Raw genomic sequence first — 10,851 nt, 5'->3', positions numbered from 1 at the left:
TCCTCGGAAGGAGGAGTGTGGGATCACTCGTTTGGCAAGCCTCTCCATGGTGGAAGGAAGGATGATCAGAGTGAGGATTCAGTTGACCAGACTCTTTGCTACAGAGACTGGACTTGGTGGAAGAGATGGTGGTGCTTAACCCACTGGAAGCATTATCTTCAGCAATCCAACTGATCAACTGTTCGCACTGGTCCGACATGGACAGTGTTGTCCTGCACCGCCCAGCTAAGTTGGACATAAAGCTGGGTACGGTGGATTTATTTTTTTTTTTTTCTGGTGCACTGGTAGCAGGCACAGTTTCATTGCGCCCAGGGCCACGGCCTCTGCGTGCACCATCAGCATCACTCTCAGTTCCCCGTCCCTTAGTGCTCGCCTTCTTCATATTAATGGTTTTGTCACTAGATGTGGCACAGATTGTTTTACTGTCCGCTAAAGACACAGTTTTCGGATGCAGGACAGTATATGTCACAGAAACCCACAGAATATGGATACTATATTAGGCCCATATTATTGCAATTTGCAATACAGACACAGTTTTCGGATGCAGGACAGTATATGTCACAGAACACCACAGATTATGGACACTATATTAGGCCCAGATTAATGGAATTTGTAATACAGCCACTGTTTGCAGATGTAGTTCAGTATTTTTTCTACACAAAGCCACACACTATGGACACCAGATGTGGCCCAGATTATTAATGACACAGTCTGCGGATGATGTACAGTATATATCACTAATAGGCATAAAATAAAAATATTTTGCTGCTGTCAAACACACACAGTAGTCCTTAAAAGGACTTTGGGGTCTTTGAAAAGCTTTTGGTAGTAAAAACAGCAAATTTCTCTCCCTGCACTATCTGTCCCTTCCTCAGCACTTTCCCTGAGACTGCAGGTAAGGTATATGGCTGCTCTGAAACACACACACACACACACACACACACACACACTAGTCCTTAAAAGGACTTTTGGGTCTTGGAAAAGCTTTCTCAGAATAAAAACTGTGAAATTCGCTCCCTACTCTGTCTTTCCCTTCCTCCGCTCTGCTCTCCCTGTCTACGTCTAAGCCGAACATGCGTCATTGGGTGCTATATAGCACCCGATGATGCGTTCCGGCCAGCCAATTACTAATACCAGCAGCCAACATGGCTACTGGCATTACAGTGAGGGCAGTACTTACCTGCACCTTTATTGGCTGATTAAAACCAGCGAAACATGCCGGGAGGAGACTCGAGCATTGCGCTCGAGCACATGCGGTACTCGATCGAGTACCGTCATGTGCCGAGCATAGTGATGCTCGAGCCGAACAGATATTCGGCCGAGCATGCTCGCTCATCACTAAAGTGAACATGAAAAAAGATAAATAAATAAATAAAATGCAAATAAAATAAAAAATAACAACGCCAACCATAGCCATTGCCATAGTCACCCTGTTCACACAAAACTATACCTATTATATATCATAACAAAAATACTACAACCCTATTTTATAATTTATTTTTGTGTCAGTTTGCATTTTAAAGAATAAAGAGCTATCATTTGACTTGAATACATCTTTTGAAGTTTTCCCCAAATAAAACAAAAAAAATGTAAAGAAGCATATTAAAAAGCCCTATAGATCATCCAAATAAAACATTAAAACACCATATGTGCAAAATCTGAAAAAAATTGTTAGTATGGTAATGAAAGGGTGAAACCAGCTTGAGCGCCTGGTTTTTGGTCAGATAAAAAACTGGTGCGTACACCAGGTTTTTGTCCGGCCAAAACCCGATGCTTATGCTGGAAACCGGACAGATCCCTGTCCGATCCCATTATAGTTAATGGGCTTTAGGGTATTTTCACACTAGCGGCAGGACGGATCCGACAGGCTGTTCACCCTGTCGGATCCTTCCTGCCGCTATTTCGCAGTGCCGCCGGACTGCCGCTCCGTCCCCATTGACCATAATGGAGATGGGGGGGAGCTCCGGCGCAACACGGCAGTTCACGGTGAGAGGCCGCCGGACTAAAAAGTCGGACATGCAGTACTTTTAGTCAGGCGGCCTTTCGCCGTGCACTGCCGTGCTGTACCGGAGCTCCCCCCGTCCCCATTATAGTCAAAATAGCGGCAGGACGGATCAGACAGGGTGAACAGCCTGTCGGATCCGTCCTGCCGCTAGTGTGAAAGTAGCCTTAGTTAATGCTCTCCAGTAGTGATGAACAAAGCAAGATTTGGATCCTAGATCCAAAGTTACTTTGCTCAAAACTTTGATTTAATACTGTACGGAGATCCATCTCCGTAAGAGCATTACCCGTTCGCTACCTGCGCTGTACATATAAACATTGCGCCTGCTCGCGTGTGCAGCGGGCGTCAAGGCTGGCAGGTCTCTGCTGTTTCAAACAGCAGAGACCTGCCACTAATTACCGTGACCGGCAATAATGCCGATCGCGGTATTAAAAGGCTTTAGATGCAGTGATCAAGTGTCACAAACCCGGAAGCTCTTGCTGACAAGACCCACGGTATTCATGCTGCAATTCTTATTTTGTCCACCAGAAATGAGCAATTGACAGTAATAAACAAATTTTAAAAATACATGATGGTTCAAAATTAAAAATTTAAAAACACATTTTATAGAATTATATATGAGCTTTGAAATCATTATAATAAAATTTTAAAAAGGTTAAAAAATATATAAAAAATATATACAATTTTAAATCACTCCCTTTCCGTATAATAAAAAAATAAATACCTAAATAATTTTTTTTTAACATCATGGGTATCACAGTGACCGCAAACACCCATACTATTCAAATATAAAAATATTTTTAAATAAGGCAAATGGCGTAACGTAAAAAAGGGTAAAAATTGACAATTTGCCATTTTTTCATTGCTTCTCTTACCCAAAAAAAGATCAAAAAGTCACAAACACTCCAAAATTGTATGAATAGAAAGTAAAGATTGTCCTGAAAAAATGAGCCCCTATACAGCTCAGTAGACATAACTATAAAAAAAAGTTATGGGGGTCAGAATATGGTGATGTTAAAAAAAAATATTTTTTTTTTCAAAGTTGACATTTATTTTTACACTATTTAGACATAAGAAACCTATACATATGGGGTATCGCTGTAATCGTACTGACCCAGAGAATGAAGGGCTGGGTTATTTTTTCCACAAACAAACCACTGTGGGAATAAAACCCGTAAAACTGTGGAGGAATTTAGTGGTTTTTTTTTTCCAATTCCACCCATTTCGAATTGTTTTATTGCTTTCCACTACATTGTATGCCAAAATGAATGGTGACTTTAGAAAGTACAACTCGTCTTTCAAAAAAAAGCCCTCATACAGCTACGTGTATGTGAAAGGAAATATAAAAAGTTATGGCTCAAGGAAGATAGGAAAGAAAAATAAAAACGCAAAAACGAAAAAAAAAAAAAAAAATCCAGTAGTTGAAAGGGTTAAAATGTAAGCCTCCGACGAGGTGAAGCCAGTTATTTCCAAAGTCTCGCAAGACTTTGGTGAATAACTTTGGTATTTGATTTTTAAACTGAAAAAAAATATATATAACATTATAAAACTCGGCTTCAGTTCCGAATATAATTATGTCATTGAGGCACAGTATTTTTGTCATTGAGGTACATTATTATTGAATTTCAGCGCTGCATCAGCAATATTGTAACATATTTCCCAACTATTATTTATTCCATTCATGAAAAATAATACACTCAGGTACATAAATGATATGTATGCACAAAATTTAGCATTAAATGGAGTTCAGAATATCACAAAACTATGAAAAAGACTGCTTGATACAAAGTACATATCACCACTGCCGTGAAATATGTCACATTTATTAACAGCATACCAAGGACAGGATATCAAACTGATGAAATAATTATGCTATCATCCCAAAGTGGAGTTTCAAATTGCGTTTCACAATAGTAGCGATTACTAAAGGTCAAATGGAAGAGAAATAATTTCACATCATTATATTTCATGAGAGATCAAGCTATTAGAGAAACAAAAATTGACAAAAAGGTAATACAAATGTAGTCAACTAGAAAGATATAAAAAACAGGCCAGTCTTACAGGGCAAAAAAAGGTGCAGAAGAAAGATGCCAGCTTAAGAATGATGAAAACTGCCACACAGATCAAGCACATTCAACTCAACAATTAGGTGACATGCGAAATGATTCATAAAGAAACAGGTTATGAAAAAATTCCTTGTGTTTTTTTTTCTCAGCAGGCAGATTTTACAATACCCCATGTATATTCTTGGTAACTAGTGATGAGTGAATTTCCTGAAATTCAATTCAAATTACATTCAGCTAAATAGGTCAGAGGATTTGACTAGTGTGCAAATAAATTTGACCCAAATCAAAAGTTGTATATGCCATTCTGGAGTCTCCTAGGATACTATGCAACTCCCTTCATGCTCTTTACCTCCAACGCATCATTTGTAAATTCCAAGTGGCAGTAACATATATGACTATGAGTAAACGCATGACTGCTGGTGGTAACAAATAATCTCTTTAACCCCTTTCTGATTTCCACCGTACATGTACAGTGAATGTCAAGTCTTTAAATATCGTGCTAGCTCAGTTTTGGAGTGGGCTAGCTGGTAGCCTGCTGTTTCATACAGCAGACACCTGCAGCTAATGTCTGTGATTGGCGGTAATGCCAACCGTGGACATTGAATCCCTCAGATGCTGTGGTCCAATGTGACTATGGCTTCTGAGAGGGCTAAAACCTGGAAGCATGTACTTCTGGGGTGGGAACACCTCCCCTTGGCGTAGATCAGAGAAAGCGTTCTATGCATATAATAAGCTTGAGCCTGTAATAGGCTTTCAGGCTCATTGCGTGTATATTAGTGTTCAGGCCAGCAGGTGGCAGCACTGAATTGTAATATAGCAATTTCTGTAAAGGATAATGGAGCATATTACATTATTCTATAAGAATTGCAATCTGACAGGTGCACTTGAGGACCTAAAAAAAAGTAATTTTTTTTAAAGTATAAAAATATAAAAAAACATTAAAAAAAGTAAAAATTCTAATTACTCCCCTTTCCCTAAAATCAAAATAAATAAACAAACAAAAAATAACATCATGGGCATTGACGCATGCAAAAACGCCTGTGCTATTAAAAAAAAAAAAACGTATACCATACGGTGAATGGTGTCATTGAAAAAAAAATGGCCAATTCGCCATTTTTTCATCGCTTTTCCTCCCCAAAAAATGGAATAAAAGGTATTCAAAACTGATTTTACAAACTTTGTTAACCCTTTAGGTGTTCCACAAGAATTAATGGAAAATAGAGATACAATTTAAAAATTTCACTTTTTTGGCAGATTTTCCATTTTAATAATTTTTTTTCAGTTACGAAGCAAGGGTTAACAGCCAAACCAAACTCAATATTTATGGCTCTGATTCTGTAGTTTACAGAAACACCCCATATGTGGTCGTAAACCGCTGTATAGACACACGGCAGGGCGCAGAAGGAAAGAAATGCCATACGGTTTTTGGAAGGCAGGCTTTGCTGGACTGTTTTTTTTGACACCATGTCCCATTTGAAGCCCCCCTGATGCACCCCTAAAGTAGAAACTCCATAAAAGTGACCCCATCTAAGAAACGACACCCCTCAAGGTATTCAAAACTGATTTTACAAACGTTGTTAACACTTTAGGTGTTCCACAAGAGTTATTGGAAAATAGAGATACAATTTCAAAATTTCACTTTTTGGCAGATTTTCCATTTTAATATTTTTTTTACTTTTACAAAGCAAGGGTTAACAGCCAAAAAAAACTCAATATTTATGGCCCTGATTCTGTAGTTTACAGACACACCCCATATGTGGTCGTAAACTATTGTACAGGCACACGGCAGGGCGCAGAAGGAAAGGAATGCTATATGGTTTTTGGAAGGCAGATTTTGCTGGACTGTTTTTTTGACACCATGTCCCATTTGAAGCCCCCCTGATGCACCCCTAGAGTAGAAACTCCATAAAAGTGATCCCATATAAGAAACTACACCCCTCAAGGTATTCAAAACTTATTTTACAAACATCGTTAACCCTTTAGGTGTTCCACAAGAGTTATTGGAAAATAGAGATACAATTTCCAAATTTAACTTTTTTGGCAGATTTTCCATTTTAATATTTTTTTTACTTTTACAAAGCAAGGGTTAACAGCCAAACAAAACTCAATATTTATGGCCCTGATTCTGTAGTTTACAGAAACACCCCATATGTGGTCGTAAACTACTGTACGGGCACACGGCAGGGCGCAGAAGGAAAGGAATGCCATATGGTTTTTGGAAGGCAGATTTTGCTGGACTGTTTTTTTTGACTCCATGTCCCATTTGAAGCCCCCCTAAAGCACCCCTAGAGTAGAAACTCCAAAAAGTGACCCCATTTTAGAAACTACGGGATAGGGTGGAAGTTTTGTTGGTACTAGTTTAGGGTACATATGATTTTTGGTTGCTCTATATTACACTTTTTGTGAGGCAAGATAACAAGAAATAGCTGTTTTGGCACCGTTTTTATTTTTTGTTATTTACAACATTCATCTGACAGATTAGGTCATGTGGTATTTTTATAGACCAGGTTGTCACGGACGTGGAGATACCTAATATATATACTTTTTTTTATTTATGTACGTTTTACACAATGATTTCATTTTTGAAGCAAAAAAAATCATGTTTTAGTGTTTCCATAGTCTGAGAGCCATAATTTTTTCAGTTTTTGGGGCGATTACCTTGGATAGGGTATGATTTTTGCGGAATGAGATGACGGTTTTATTGGCACTATTTTGGGGTGCGTGTGACTTTTTGATCGCTTGCTATTACACATTTTGTGATGTAAGGTGACAAAAAATTGTTTATTTAGCACAGTTTTTATTTTAAATTTTTTACGGTGTTCATCTGAGGGGTTAGGTCATGAGATATTTTTATAGAGCCGGTCAATACGGATGCGGCGATACCTAATATGTATACTTTGTTTTTATTTATGTAAGTTTTACACAATAATATCATTTTTGAAAAAAAAAAAATATGTTTTAGTGTCTCCATATTCTGAGCCACAGTTTTTTTATTTTTGGGGTGATTGTCTCAGGTAGGGGCTCATTTTTTGCGGGATGAGGTTACGGTTGGATTGGTGCTATTTTGGTGGGCAAATGCCTTTTTTATCGCTTGCTGTTGTACTTTTTGTGATGTAAGGTGACAAAAAAATTGTTTATTTAGCACAGTTTTTATTTTTTATTTTTTACGGTGTTCATCTGAGAGGTTAGGTCATGTGATATGTTTATAGAGCCGGTCGATACGGACGCGGTGATACCTAATATGTATACTCCCCCCCCCCCTATTTGTTACCAATTTTTTTTTACTTTATTTGGGGAAAATGAAGTTTTTGTTTATTTTTACTTTAAACTTTTAATTTTTTGCGGGGAAAACTTTATTTTTTCAACTTTTTTTTTTCACTTAATATTTTGTCCCACTTTGGGACTTCAACTTTTGGGGGTCTAATCCTTTACAATGCAATCCAATACTTCAGTATTGGAATGCATTGGCTGTATGAGTAATATTGTGTGTATTACTTATACAGCTTCCGGGGCCTGTGAGATCCATGGGGCTGGATCTCACAGGCTCGTCACCGTAAGGCAGCGCGATGCCTTCCTTAGACATCGCGCTGCCTTTCATGCCATCGGGTCCCCCCTACAGCCGCATTGGGACCCGATGGCACCGCCACACGCCACCAACGCAATAGGTAAAAGCCGCAAACCGCAGGTCTGAATTGACGGGACCCCCCCAGGCATTTAGCCGAAGTGCCTGCTCAATGATTGCGCGATGGTGATCAGAAATACACAGGGCGTACAGGTACGCCCTGTGTCCTTAAGTACCAGGACATAAGGGCGTACCTGTACGCCCTGTGTCCTGAAGACGTTAAGTAAGTTGCTACATTTTTGGTTAAGTGCAATGGTAAGTGCAATTGTCACAAAGAAAATCACATTGTGGCACTTAGGAGAGAATACACACAATGGGCATGTTATCTTGAACGTTGCATAACAGGTAAACTGGTGAAATTAGTGCAAAAATATCACAGTATGAAGTCGCAAATAGCTCAGGTATCGTTTGAGTCTTTTCTTTGGGTGCAAGCTTTTAAAGTTGCAATAAAACATTTTTAGTAAAAGTAGTGCAATTTTATTAATGCAAGGATAGGCTCAAAAATAACTTGAGTCCTTTTTGTTGAAGTGCTTATAGTAGTAGAATCCTCTGGAAACTTTAAAAGTCAATTGTAATCCACAGGGATAAAAGACTTAATTGTAATCCAAACAAGGTAGTGGGTAATTTCCACAATGGGTAGTTTTCCTCACAGGAAAGTCTGGAAATCTTCCTCCTGGATCCCATGTTTGAGGAGGCAAAAGTTCTTCTTTAACCTGTGTGCTCTCAGCAGCTGTAATTCCTGCAGAAGCTTCATCTGCAATCTGCTGGTGGCTTTCTGTGCCAGAACCTGGAATTGCAGGATCATCTTTCTCTGGAGAATCCTCTGTAAGCCTTGGCCTTTTCCTGGTAGGTGACAGATTCTCCGGACAGCAATAAAGGATAGGCCCTTGGTCTTTCATAGCAAGAAGCTCTGGATTCTGTGGTGGTTCCGGAGTACATGCAGCAGTATCAGTGGAGTCTTCCTTATCCTCAGCCGCAGCTGTAGTGGCAGTGCTGCGTATCATTGGAGACAGATGTTTCTCGTCAGGGGGTTCCTCTTTAAAAGGATCATCATCCCCGAAGACGATCTGGTCCGACTTGGGTTGCGGCACTCTCGACACCATCTTCCTTGGCTCCTCTGTCACAATCAGTACAGGACATGAGGGTGGAGCCCAGAGGGAGGAGTCTGCACTCCCTTGGCTCACATTGCAAAGTTCTTGGAGGGCTGGCTTGAGTTTTCCCACTTCTAGGGGGGCGTAGTCTTAATTTTCGTGCTCTTGAAAGCCATGAAGACACTGAGCCATGAGGGAAAAATTGCTGATTAGCCCTTGCAGTGCTGACTCGCACAATGCAGCATTTTCGGGTCCCGCAATGAAGGTAATAAAGTTTTGTTTTGGCACAATCTGTAGATCTTGCAGTACTGTAAAACATGCAATTTGATCCAATGGGGACACAATTGGATCCGGTTCTGTTGGCACACAGCTCGATCCTGTTCGTGATGCCAAATTAAGCAGTGGGTCCGGATATGGGTATATAAGTCTATAGTTTTTATTTGTGACGCCAATTGCAGCGTGCGCAGGGTACAGTCTCAGGGCCCTTTTAGGTGTTGCAACTCACGTACCAGGTTAGGAATGCCAGAGTGGTATAATGTCTCTGTGTAGTAGTAGGTATAGTGTCAATGATGTCTCCTACCTTGGTACGGCTGGACTCCTGGATCCTGGATCACTTGCAATAAATGAGTGTTGCTAGTAGGAGTAATTGAGGAACTTGGTAGCAATGAATGAGATCAAGACTTGGAATATAATTGAACTTGTCTTTACTGGTTGCAGCTTTAATCCACATGAGATACAGCAATAGTCTTTGGTCCCAGCAGGTATTGGCAATGTATGGCAGGGATCACTATCTCTTCTGCTTCTATCATGTGCCTGGAGAATATGTCAGGAATCTATCTTCTGCTCTGTCTATCTTCTGCTGTGTATGGGACTGACTAGCTGAGGAGGAATTTGGCCTCTCCTGGTCTCTGGACGGTACTCACAGTTAAGCTCACAGGGTATGGTTCTACCTGGAGTTCTGGAGGTGGCTTCTTGCTTGTCACCAGCTGAGGCTGAAGGGCTCAGACTGGGAATGAAGATCTTTGGTCTCAGCCGAGACACGATCCTGGGTTGGGATCCCTAGAACTGGGAGCTCCTACCAGCACAGCCTTCCCCTAGCCGGGGTGGCTGGCACACTAACTTTAACTTCCTTCCCCATATGTTACATATACACCCCAAAATGGTATTAACAAAAACTATAGATAATCCTACAAAAAATGAGCTCTCACATGAATACAACGATTGTCTATCTATACCAGTCCCATAGAGAACGAATGAAGTGACAGTGAGTACTTGGCCTGCCGTTCCTTTCATATGGGTGCACTGGAACCACTATTTTGTTGATTGGTGGTAGTCCTAACTGTTGGACCATCCCCGATCAAATTCTTATATCCTGTCCTGTGAAAAATGTATAAGTTGATATCATGGCACAATTCCTTTAAAGAGTTTGTCCATTCCTTTACAAGTGATGGCCTATCCTCGGGATAGGCCATGACTATCTGATCGTCGGGAATCAAAAACCCCACACCCCCTGCTAATCAGCTATTCTACAGTATATTTGGTGCTGGAAGTTGGCACTGGAACTACATACTGTACAGGGAGTGCAGAATTATTAGGCAAGTTGTATTTTTGAGGATTAATTTTATTATTGAACAACAACCATGTTCTCAATGAACCTAAAAAAACTCATTAATATCAAAGCTGAATATTTTTGGAAGTAGTTTTTAGTTTGTTTTTAGTTTTAGCTATTTTAGGGGGATATCTGTGTGTGCAGGTGACTATTACTGTGCATAATTATTAGGCAACTTAACAAAAAACAAATATATACCCATTTCAATTATTTATTTTTACCAGTGAAACCAATATAACATCTCAACAATCACAAATATACATTTCTGACATTCAAAAACAAAACAAAAACAAATCAGTGACCAATATAGCCACCTTTCTTTGCAAGGACACTCAAAAGCCTGCCATCCATGGATTCTGTCAGTGTTTTGATCTGTTCACCATCAACATTGCGTGCAGCAGCAACCACAGCCTCCCAGACACTGTTCAGAGAGGTGTACTGTTTTCCCTCCTTGTAAATCT

This window comes from Bufo bufo, chromosome 1 (genome assembly GCF_905171765.1).
Source record: "Bufo bufo chromosome 1, aBufBuf1.1, whole genome shotgun sequence".
Taxonomy (NCBI): Eukaryota; Metazoa; Chordata; class Amphibia; order Anura; family Bufonidae; genus Bufo; species Bufo bufo.
Note: the sequence above shows the minus strand (reverse complement) of the source record.